Source organism: Mustela nivalis, assembly GCF_964662115.1.
Source record: "Mustela nivalis genome assembly, chromosome: 3".
NCBI lineage: Eukaryota > Metazoa > Chordata > Mammalia > Carnivora > Mustelidae > Mustela > Mustela nivalis.
In genome coordinates, this window is record NC_139022.1 from 164,236,130 (window position 1) to 164,248,227 (window position 12,098).

Consider the following 12,098-nt stretch of genomic DNA (forward strand, 5'->3'; position numbering starts at 1 on the left):
AGGAATAGAAGAAAACATAGAGTATAATAGAATATCTTGGGATAAGACCTTTGCAGACCAGTGAGAAATAGACAGCAATTATTGTTTGAAAAATTGACTTTTGAAATGTGCAGATAAGCCTCTGTTTAATGTGAGAGCTTTTTGCCATTTTTCTTTGTGGAATTTAAAAATTCAAAAATATATTTTTTTGCTTAACACTGTCTTTTACTTCAGAATAGCCAAATATAGTTCAAGAAAAATCTAAGGTTTTGTTTTCTCTTTTTGTTCATTTTCCATTTTCCATATCAGATACCTGTACTCAATATTAATTGCATAACATAATACTTATTTCTAAATAATAATAATAATATTTATTGAGTGCCACTCTTTTAAGAACACTAATATGTTAGCTTTTGTGTACGTCCCTTCACAGCAAAATGTGTAAGGTACTATAGCTAAACCTTAAGCCCATGAATTAAATAATTTTCTCAAATATGCTCCCTGGAAAGCCTGCTTCCGAATGAAGGTAGTTTAATTCCATAGACCAAGATATGAGCTTCTATGCAGTAATCCTTCTAGAAAACAAAACTTTGTAGAAATGACAGGATGTTCAGCTACATCATCTTCTACCAGTTGTCAGGCAAAAACATGATATTACAAATTCTTGACACTATTATTTTTTTCAGATTGCTTAGTAAAACTATATTCAACATGCCCAAAGTTTTAAATGGTAGAAATTCCTGGCATCTATTGAGTGGATACTTTCAAGCTATTTCCATGATAACAATGGATATCAAAATTGCATTTCTGAAATGTGAAGAAAATTTGTATTATTTAAAGAAAAAGAAAACATTAAAACCCTAGGTAGAATATAAGTTTGGATGGCCATATAAATGGGGTCAGTATTAGTAATTATTCATGCTAACATTTAAGAAATGCTCAGATATCATATAATACTCCGATCAGCTATGACATAGATTATCCCCCCAGGAGCTGGGGGCAACACCAGACCTCTCAGTGAAAAAGGCCAAATGTTTTACTATACACATAGGAAAGACTGAAATTAGATCCATTTGTCCTTTTGCCATACTTTCCCTTTTCCCACTCTGGGTAGTGATCCTCTACTATGACAAAGTTTATTATACTACATATTTTATAGGATAGAATATTTAGAAAGTTGCAGTTATAACAGTTTTGCCTATTTTTGCCTTTAATGATAATATTTGAAATTTTGTAAGGGCTAACGTATACCATTACTATAGTCTCTATTTTGTTTTTTTGTGGTAATCACACAATTACCATGATGAAAAGCAATATGGCATTTTAAATAAGTTAATCTTATAAAAACACATTTCACCATTCCAAGCAGAAAAGTACCTTAAAGCGAAACACTAAAATGTCTGTCTCTATAACTTGCTTTTTTATTTTCTTTTAAATTGAAAACACCAAAATTCCTGAAATCTGCCAATATATATATATATATATATATATATATATATATATAATAGAAATATATATATACACACACACATGCACATACATATTTCCATACATATGAAAATAATATACATTTTGTAGTAAATATATAATGTTTATATTTTAGGTTTTTACATTTCATCTCAGAAATTGGGACTACAGGTGCACCTGGGTGGCTCAATACTTAAGCATCTGCCTTAGGCTCAGTTCATGATCCCAGGGTCCTGGGATCAGGCCCCCCATCAGGCTCCCTGCTCAGCCAGAAGCCTGCTTCTCCCTCTCCCACTCCCCCTGCTTGTGTTCTCTCTCTTGATGTGTGTCTCTCTGTCAAATAAATAAATAAAATCTTTAAAAAAAAAGAAATTAGGACAATAGAAATCATTTAATAGCTGGTTTTCTATCCTTTTCGCTTTTTATTCTCAGAAAAATGTTTTAACTACCCAACCCCTGGTCGATATGCTTGGCATGTTTTCAGTGATTATGTTGCTCTGCTGCCAAATTCCAGGACAGTAGAAGAGACATGTCTTTTTTTCTCCCCTTTTGTTTTAAGTGCTAAAAATTAAAATTACTGGTTTAAAACAGTAATCACATTTGGGCTTTGTCAGAATAACAAACAGCTTCAAATTGATGCCACAACGTTTTCAGTTTTTTCATACTTAACACAAGTCTCATTCTGCCTATAATTTTATTCTTGAAATATTTATTTTTGAAAGAAGAAATTTAGAAAGTCAGATGTATCAGTACATGTGAGTGTGTGTTTATTTTTTTCCCAAAGGAAGACCTGTATCTCAATTAATTGTTTTTCATTTTGTGCTTGAAATATGGAAATAAAGGTTTTGAATCAGGCACCTAATCTAAAACTCTGAAAAAACCATGTGTCCTTTTTTTTTTTTTTAACCCAAATCACTTTATAATACCTTTGATTATACCATGCTGCTAAAGGTGTTATAGCATTTTTATAGAAATATGGGTACGTTAATATCAAGACAGAAAGAAGCATTCTCATACATTAACAAAGAATTACTGCATGTAATATAATTCCCACACAAGCATCAAAACAGGATTCTTATGATTAGCTATCCTGCAACTAATTATTTTTTCCTTCTGAGGCACCTGGGTGGCTCAGTGGGTTAAGCCACTGACTCTTGATTTCGGCTCAGATCATGATTTCAAGGTCGTAGGATGGAGCCCCTGGTCCCCTCCTGGAGCCTGGAGCGCTGAGACTTGGCCCTTTCCCCTTGCTCCTCCCCCACCCTCTCTGTGCTCTTTCTCTCTTTCAAGCAAATAAATAAAATCTTTTTTAAAAAATTAGTTTTTCCTTCATACAGAGATAGCTAGAACCCTGGATGGTTCATGAACTTTGTAGAACCATTTCAACTATTGTCATATTCCACAGGCCTGCCCATAAGAGGTGATGGGGAGGGAGAGGAGGGGGCAAGCAGGCAATTAAGACAAAGTTTCTCTACCTGTAAGTCATTTTGAAACCCCAGAAGGAGTAATTCAACTACCTTCATTGGCCGAATGCGGTGGCTGACAGTTTAGTTGACGACAGGAGATTTACTAAGCCTCTTTCGCACCAGCCATACTTGCAAGCTGCCCAGCTCCTGCCGGCTCTCCACGCTGGGACCCGGTGCTCTGTCCTCATGATCCAATGCGGTTTTATAGTTTTTCTGCATTGACTTCCTATGTCTTTATCAGCAAGTTATATTAGGTACCTGTCAAAGGCAAAGATAATTTTTGTTATTTTTAAATAATTAACAATTTTGTTATTTTTAAATAATTAACCATGTATACATTTTAAGAAACCAAGAGATCAAAAAATAATTAATTGAAATACCTATCTCTGTACTCAATAATGACATTAATTTTAACACATTAACTTCAGCTTTTCTCTCTTTCTCTCTCTCTTTTTTGGTGAAAATTTCCTTTCTCATATCCATAAGAAATTTTAAATACTCCACGTTTGGGGGGCAGATGATCCTGGTTTTTTCCCACAACCTTTAATCTGCTGCAAAAGTATATGTTGTCCATACATCTATAAATTTTGGGAATCAAAAATCCTGGGCAGGGGCGCCTGGGTGGCTTAGTCATTAAGCGTCTGCCTTCGGCTCAGGTCATGATCCCAGGGTCCCGGAGTTGAGCCCCGCATCGGGCTCCCTGCTCAGCGAGAAGCCTGCTTCTCTCTCTCCCACTCCCCCTGCTTGTGTTCCCTCTCTCCCTGTGTCTCTCCCTGTCAAATAATAAATAAAACCTTAAAAAAAAAAAAAATCCTGGGAAGTGATGACATCTTTTATTTATTTTTTTAAATCTCTTAAGGTGGCTTCTGCCTTAATAATAACATTAACCATTAAGCAGGTAAGTTTTTAAAATGTCTCATAAGAGAGTGCTAAGCATCATGCATTTTACATTTTTAGAAAATAATATATCTCTTAATAATGATATTTGTGTGACTTTCTTGAGACCAAAACTTTCTCAACTTTCTTTACTATTTTATTTTATTTTATTTATTTGTCAGAGAGACAGCACAAACAGAGGGAGAAGCAGACGCCTCGCTGAGCAGGGAGCCTGATGTGGGTCCTGATCCCAGCACCCTGGGATCATGACCTGAGCCAAAGGCAGATGCTTAACCCACTGAGCCACCCAGGCATCCCTATTTACTTGTTATTCTAGGCTTTTTTTTTTTTTTCCCTTGCCAAAAGAGGAAAGATTTATGAAGTTACTAGTGAGTCTTATAAGACTTCAGCCTTATACATGGTAATTATCTAACTTAGTTTCTCTTTATTTTTTTCCTAGGAATGTTTTACATGGAATCAGGAATATCTTGATAACAAAAACATGGAAACTGTTTTTTGTACATGCAAACCATGACATGAAGTCATCTCCCTTGCCTGGGAGAAATGTTCTACTCTGGCAGAAAGTAAATGTTTATCTAAAATATATCGTATTAAAATGGATTGAATGTAAAACTAGCAATTTACCTTTCTATAAATTGTCCATATGAAGCCCCAACATCTACTTTTTACGCTGAATTTCTGGGGCAACAGGAAGCACATACAAACAAAAGTAATGCTCATTGAGACTTATTTTCAGCTCTGCAATCTTACCTTATTGAGCTAAATCGTGCATGAGAATCTTAATGACAATAGACATATAATGACCATCTGATCCAAATATTAAATTACTATACTAGATGGGAGAGGTTTTATTTCTTTAACTCAGAATTTATATATTTGCAAATATGTAAAATGTATCTGTTCAGATGTGAATGAAACTGTATTCTGACCTGAAAACTAAATATTTCACCAGAAAAATTATATATATATATAAGGAGATACAAATGCTACACTGGGCGTTCTAATATCACTCTCTAGCTCTCTGCTGGCTAAAAAATCGGTGTTAATTAGAGGGCCTAATGAAATGACACTTGGCCAATTAATACTTTCCTTGGACACATAATTTTCTTGTATCTTCTGAGGTCCTGTTTTCATTCAAAATATTTTTTGCTAAATTTTGGTTATCTCACATGCATTCATTCTATGTGTATTTAAAAGTATCTATCTTAGCTTCTGATTCCTATTGAAAATTTTTATTTCTCTCGAAAAGGTCACTTGGAGTTTAAATTATTTCTTTCTTTCCTTATTGCTTTCTGACTTCATTCATCCTTTTTTTTCTGATCACTACACTTGTTTTTGTTTTTGTTTTTTTCCAGCATGGCTTTAATTCAGTGTCATTTCATGAATAGAGAAGGGAGTTTCTAGGTTTAAATACTTTTTATAAAAAGAGTCATTTTTCCCATTGAATATAAGCTAAAACACGATCCCTCTGTTTTGTAGCCCATTATACTTCCAATATAGCCAAATTAAGTTGCAATCATTCCATGGTATTAAATAAGTAACAGTGGCATATATTTAAGAAAGTAACACCATGAACTTGAGCCAGAGAATGACTTGCCCTGGACCCTGGGCTTCAGAGGGCTCACCTGTTCCCTACCATGCTCCTCCTCATAGATCATCACAGATCAAGGTGTTCACAAGGACAAGGCAACGGGGTTAGCTGGAGTTGATGGCATCCAGTTTACTTCTACCTTTTAGTTAATGCAGAGGTAGATGGAGACCAAGAATTTCATCCTTCTAGGGCTCACATTTCTGTCCTTCAGCTCTATCTTTCGTGTGAACCACAAGTAACTTGCATGTAAGAGAGGCCATCAGGGTAATGGGAAGTTATTTACAGGACCCACAGTAGTGGACTAAGCTTGGATATGCCAGCTAAGATGCCCAATACATGCCATGAGGGACAATGGCAGAAGGCCACTTCTCCCTACTCCCATATTCCCAAGGATCCAGGCATCCTAAAATTTAAGAAAGTATATTTGTCAAAGTCAGAAAATAAAGCAAATTCCATTTACCATTTTAACATGACTTACAAATTTTCAATATCAAAACATATATTATATGGGTCTTGATTACTGTTCTTCACTAGGTCTTAAAAATGTTCAAGCCTGATTTAAATATTTCACTAGAAATAAGAAAACAAGCACATACATTCATAAAAACAAATATAAACCTCAAACTAGCCTCTACTTTGTTTAGTCATTGGTTTAAAAATATGACACATTGCTGGTGTAGAGAAATGCAACTGATTTCTGTGCATTGATTTTATATCCTGACACTTTACTAAATTCCTGTACAAGTTCTAGCAGTTTTGGAGTGGAGTCTTTTGGGTTTCCACAAATAGTATCATATCATCTGCGAAGAGTGATAATTTGACTTCTTCTTTGCCGATTTGGATGCCTTTAATTTCCTTTCGTTGTCTGATTGCTGAGGCTAGGCCCTCTAGTACTACGTTGAAAAGCAGTGGTGATAATGGACATCTCTGCTGTGTTCCTGACCTTAGCGGAAAAGCTTTCAGTTTTTCTCCATTGAGAATGACATTTGCGGTGGGTTTTTCATAGATGGCTTTGATGATATTGAGGTATGTGCCCTCTATCCCTACACTTTGAAGAGTTTTGATCAGGAAGGGATGCTGTACTTTGTCAAATGCTTTTTCAGCATCTATTGAGAGTATCATATGGTTCTTGTTCTTTCTTTTATTGATGTGTTGTATCACATTGACTGATTTGTGGATGTTGAACCAACCTTGCAGCCCTGGAATAAATCCCACTTGGTCGTGGTGAATAATCTTTTTAATGTACTGTTGAATCCTATTGGCTAGTATTTTGGTGAGAATTTTCACATCTGTGTTCATCAAGAATATTGGTCTATGGGAGACAAACCATAAGTGACTCTTAATCTCACAAAACAAACTGAGGGTTGCTGGGGGGAGGGGGATTGGGAGAAGGGGGTGGGATTATGGACATTGGGGAGTGTATGTGCTTTGGTGAGTGCTGTGAAGTGTGTAAACCTGGTGATTCACAGACCTGTACCCCTGGGGATAAAATTATATGTTTATAAAAAATTAAAAATTAAAAAAAAATATGACACATTGCATGAAACATCTTATTTAAGGTGGAGCCCTTGTCATATCTTTGATGATTTAGTTACAGTCCCTATTTCTCCCCCAAAGTATTCTGTTTGCATATCAAAGCTTTATTTTTCAAACTTCCTTAGTTTTAAAACTAAAACTAAACTGGGGCAAATATGTTCTACCCATGTTTTTAAAAAATTAGTTTACATTAAAGGCAGATTACTAGTCATAGGTAAAAACTTAATGTTTTAACTCAACCTTTTCTACAGTTATGTAGCTTTAACCCAATATATGCTTAACACACACACACACACACACACACACACACACACTTATTTCAAATACAGGCTATAATAAATGACTAGAAAATAAATAATTGAAACAGAATTGAGTGATAACTTGATAATACCCCTTTGAGTATTAACATCAGTATACCTGAGCCCAATTAAAAATTTGCAAACCCTTTATGTGTCTCCTCTGTCTAAACAATTCAAACTTGAGTACAGATGATCAAGCTGGTGGACTCCTCTCTACTTCTCCCAAAATGTGTCAACAGTTGCCGTTCACATGATATTACACTTTACTCGCCAAGTCAGAACCTTGTATTTCTTTTTGTTTTCTTTTTTCTTTTTTTTTTTTTAAGCTATATAATGAAATTTTTAGAGGAAAAGTTTTGAGGTATCAATGATACATTCCCCCTCCCCTACCCCGGGCTATGGATCTATAACTGTTATGTTCGGAAATAATCTGGAACACCCAAGGTCCTTCCTTCACAACCTTCCACAAGAGACAGAATCATAATGAGACACATTAATGAATCCCAGTTATCATCTGATAATACTGTCATTAACACTTATTATCACATAATTAGATTGGACATTGGCCATCTCAGAGCCAATTTAAAAGAAGAAAAAAATACTGTATCTTAAGGAAATCTATGCAAATAAAACACTGCAAGGAATATTTGAAAAATGATACAGTTTCAGAGAGAATGAGATGTCTAATCATCTGGTCTATTAGCAGTTTGAAGTGGCAGGAATCAAACCCACCTCCCCTTCTCCCCAAATCTTTTACATATCAGTTACTTGTTAAATCCTCTACTTTCTCAAACTGGAGCACTTATCTCAGCAATGACATTTTTAGTGATGGCAGAAAATCATAATAGCTGTGGGTAATTTTTAGGAAGAATCAACACAGCTCTGAACTTTATAGGTCATGATATCCCTGTAGCTTGTGGGTATAGCTGCATTTTGAAAGAGATAACTATGTCTCCTTTAGCATCTTCCCTTTTCCTATTTTTTCTTGTGTGTAAGTTTACAAAGGTCAGATGCCAATATGATCTAGAATAAGAGCTTTTGTGGCTGACTTTGAAAGGTTACTTTAGAGAAAATCTCATGAAGCAGCAGTACCCCAAAATGCTGCAGGGAATGTAGCTAAAAGCTTATTTCTTCCTAAATAGAGCTTCTAACGCATTAGAAGTATGGAGTGTTGGACTCCTGAATGTGTAAAGGGCTTTGGTCTCTATTTACTAAATAGAAATGAAGACACGTGTCAAGGTCATTGTTAGACTTCTGAGGTCATGTCCACAAGACATTATAACAATGTGATAATTCTACCATAGTACCAAACCCTGAAATACCCCTTTAAAGATCTATTAAAATAATAATTGGAAAGCAACAGATTTGTTATAATGAAGAATATGTCGCAGCTGTAGGATACTATAGTGTATTGGCCCTTCTAAAACCCAGAAAATTTTTATTGGCTATTTGTCCCAGGAAACCAGAACTATTCTGGCATGTATTTTCAGGAAAATAGTAAAGTTCAGAATTAAATTAAGGAAATCTTTATGATACATTTTTTTTCTTTAACATAGTTGACAACTGAGCAAGTAGCTGGTGACTAATAGAAATATCTACAAGAACTATTCCATGTATTTTAGACTTAGGGTAGTTATAATTAAAGCAATGTGAATGTTCCTTGTTTGAATGTGACCTAATGATATTTACTATTTTCCATTTAATAAAGGAATATATTTTTAGTAAAGCATGAACTAGTCCTATTTCTGAGACATGCTCATATTTTAGGTTTTCAGTTCCAGAGACTTGCTGCAGTTGATGGGTTTCTTTCTTTCTATTTTCTCCCATATTTATTTATTTATTAAGGTAAGAAAAGGACCTGGCCACAGAGATGATTTGTGATATGCACTGTGTACCTATTGGTGTTTTTACTTTTAGGACATGATGATCACATAAGATACCTTTTTTTTTTAATATTTATTGATTTATTTTTAAACAGAGAAGGAGAGAGAAGACACACTTGAGCTGGGGGAGAGGCAGAGGGAGAGGGAGAGAGAGAGAATCTCAAGATGACTCCCCACTGAGTGCGGAGCCTGACGTGAGACTCAATCTCATGAGATCATGAAGTCATGACCTGAGCCCAAATCAAGACTCAGAGGCTTAACACACTGAGCTACCCAGGTGCTCCAGATAACATAAGATACCTTTATAAACTAGGTGTTCTGAGTTGATAGTATGTGAGAGAGAGAGGGACAGAGACATAAACAGAGATTCAAGAGATTTCTGGTAGACATACACATTAAATGTGCTTAGTCCGTAGATTTCTTACAGAAAATTACATGTGCTAGAGATACTTTTCTCTTTTACAGTTCCTTTGTTTTCATTGGGGGACGTTAAAAATATGGCTAAAAAGATACATTGTTTTTTAATCACTGTATTGGAAAAACACACGTAAAAGGGCTGTTACTGGTTTCAGTATAGAGGTTATTTTCTAGGTATTGGTCTATCTGCAATTCTAGTAAACACACACACGTGTGTGTATATATACATATACATATATACATATAGATAGATATATCAATACTGATATTTATATATCAGTTAAGTATCTAGATTACAATAAATCTGAGCCCTAATAATCACTTGTCATTTTTTTTTAAATTCTCTGCAAGACATTTCTGAGAATTTCTGTATGATATTTGTACAGCCGTGATATCTACCCAGGTGCCTGCTTGTTTCTCCTGCCAGAAAGTCTTATTTCATTGCTGCTTTGACACACTGGGGGTCAACACACATATTTTTATAGATTCACAGATGGTGCTATTTTGCCTCATATCCACTTTTCACCAAAATTGGATACAAGTCTCTTCTGTCACTGATTAGAACTTAGCCTATACCTGGCTGCAATTTTTAACAAAACTCTTCTGGAGCTTAAGTAATAAGCAAAGTACAACACAAAAAGTGACTTCCCCCGGTAACAAAAGTGATTTCTCTTTGGGCCCAAAGGCCCAAGACAAATATCAGGATCTCCGGAAGTTTTCATATTTTCAGGTTCTACTTGATAACAATCCATCATTTTTTTTTTACTTATATTAAGTTTGAAGTCTAGATCCCCCAGATTATTCGCTTCTGCATCCTGCTTTTAATAAATAGGGAAATCCTTTTAACATTATATAAGGACTCTGTCTCTATGACAGCTTTGGACTGAACGTCTATTTTGTCTGATACAAGTATAGCTGTCCCTGTTCTCTTATTCATTATCTGCCTGTAGTACCTTCATCTACCCCTACATTTCTTGCCCATGTGTGTCCTTATATCTAAAGCGATCTGGAGTGTTACCCTGATTGTGCTAATGGTCTTACAGTTATACGCATATCTCCAAACTCATCAAATTGTATACATTAAATATTTCCAGGTTTTCTATCGATTATACTTCAACATAAACTGTTTAAAAAATAATGTGGTAGAGTATCTTCTTCTATCAAATTCAAAGCTGTTGTTAACTATAAAGGTGGATGAGAGCACAAATATCCATTTACTTCTGTGTCACACTCTCCTAATCCAAACCACCATGTCTGGAAGAAAATATTATAGCACAGAACAGAATCTGAAATAATTAATCCTAAATAACACCATATGTGAGCCACTGGAAGTCTGGTCTAATTCCATTTTGAAGTAATAAAATGGTTTTCTGACTTGCTGAAAGACAATTTTCTTAGTACACAAAGGCACATGAGTTTAGATATACATTGATTTAATAGATTTTATTTTAAATATGCATACATGTCAGTACAAGGATAAGCAAAGATATATTACATTTTTATAAATACCGTACCATTCTACTGATTTTTCATTAAAAAAAATGAAGACTTCAAATTGAATTGATACCTTCTGTTCTAGAAAACAAACAAAAAACAATGTATTATGGACTGGTTTGTGCTCCTTCTTCATCTGTTGAAGCTTTAACCCTGGTGTGTGACCATATTTGGAAACAGAATTTTTGAAGAGATAATTAAATTAAAATAGACTCATTAAAGTGGGCCCTAGGGGCACCAGGGTGGCTCCGTTGGTTAAGCAATTGCCTTTGGCTCAGGTCATGATCCTGGAGTCCTGGAATCAAGTCCCGCAAAGGGCTCCCTGCTCATTGGGAAGTTTGCTTCTCCCTCTGAACTCTCCACTCTCATGTTTTCTAGCTCTCTCTCATTCTCTCTCTCTCAAATAAAGAAATAAAATATTTTTTTTTAAAAGGGGGACCCTAATCTAATCTGTCTTGTATCCCTGTAAATATAGGAGATTAGTATACAGACAGAAACACCAGAGAAAATGCACACAAAAGAACTATCCTGTGAGAACAGAGAAGGTAGATAGGCAAGCCAAGGAGCAAAGTCTCAAAAAACAAACAAACAAACAAACAAAACCACAAACCTGTTGACACCTTGAATTCTGACTTCTAGCTTCTAGAACTGTAAGAAAACACATCTGCATTATTTAAGCAACCTAGTCCATGGTATTTTGTTATGGAAGGCCTATCAAATTCATATACTATGTTTAAAAGATATTAAATTGCAATTCCCTCATGAAATAACAACAATAAAAACAGAAATATAAACATCATTCTGTTTCCAGCTGGCCCCCTGTTACCCTATGTATAAAAAATTATATAGGAGGATATATAAGAGAATTCTTCTCCAAAATAGTAAGATTTTAATGGTATTATCATTGACTCATACACTTTCAAATCTGAATAAATATTTATACTGTACTTTTTTTTATTATGTTAGTTGGCCAGTGTATATAGTACACCATTAGTTTTTGATGTGGTGTCCATTGATTCATTAGTTGCATATAATACCCAGTGTTCATCCTAACAGGTTCCCTCCTTAG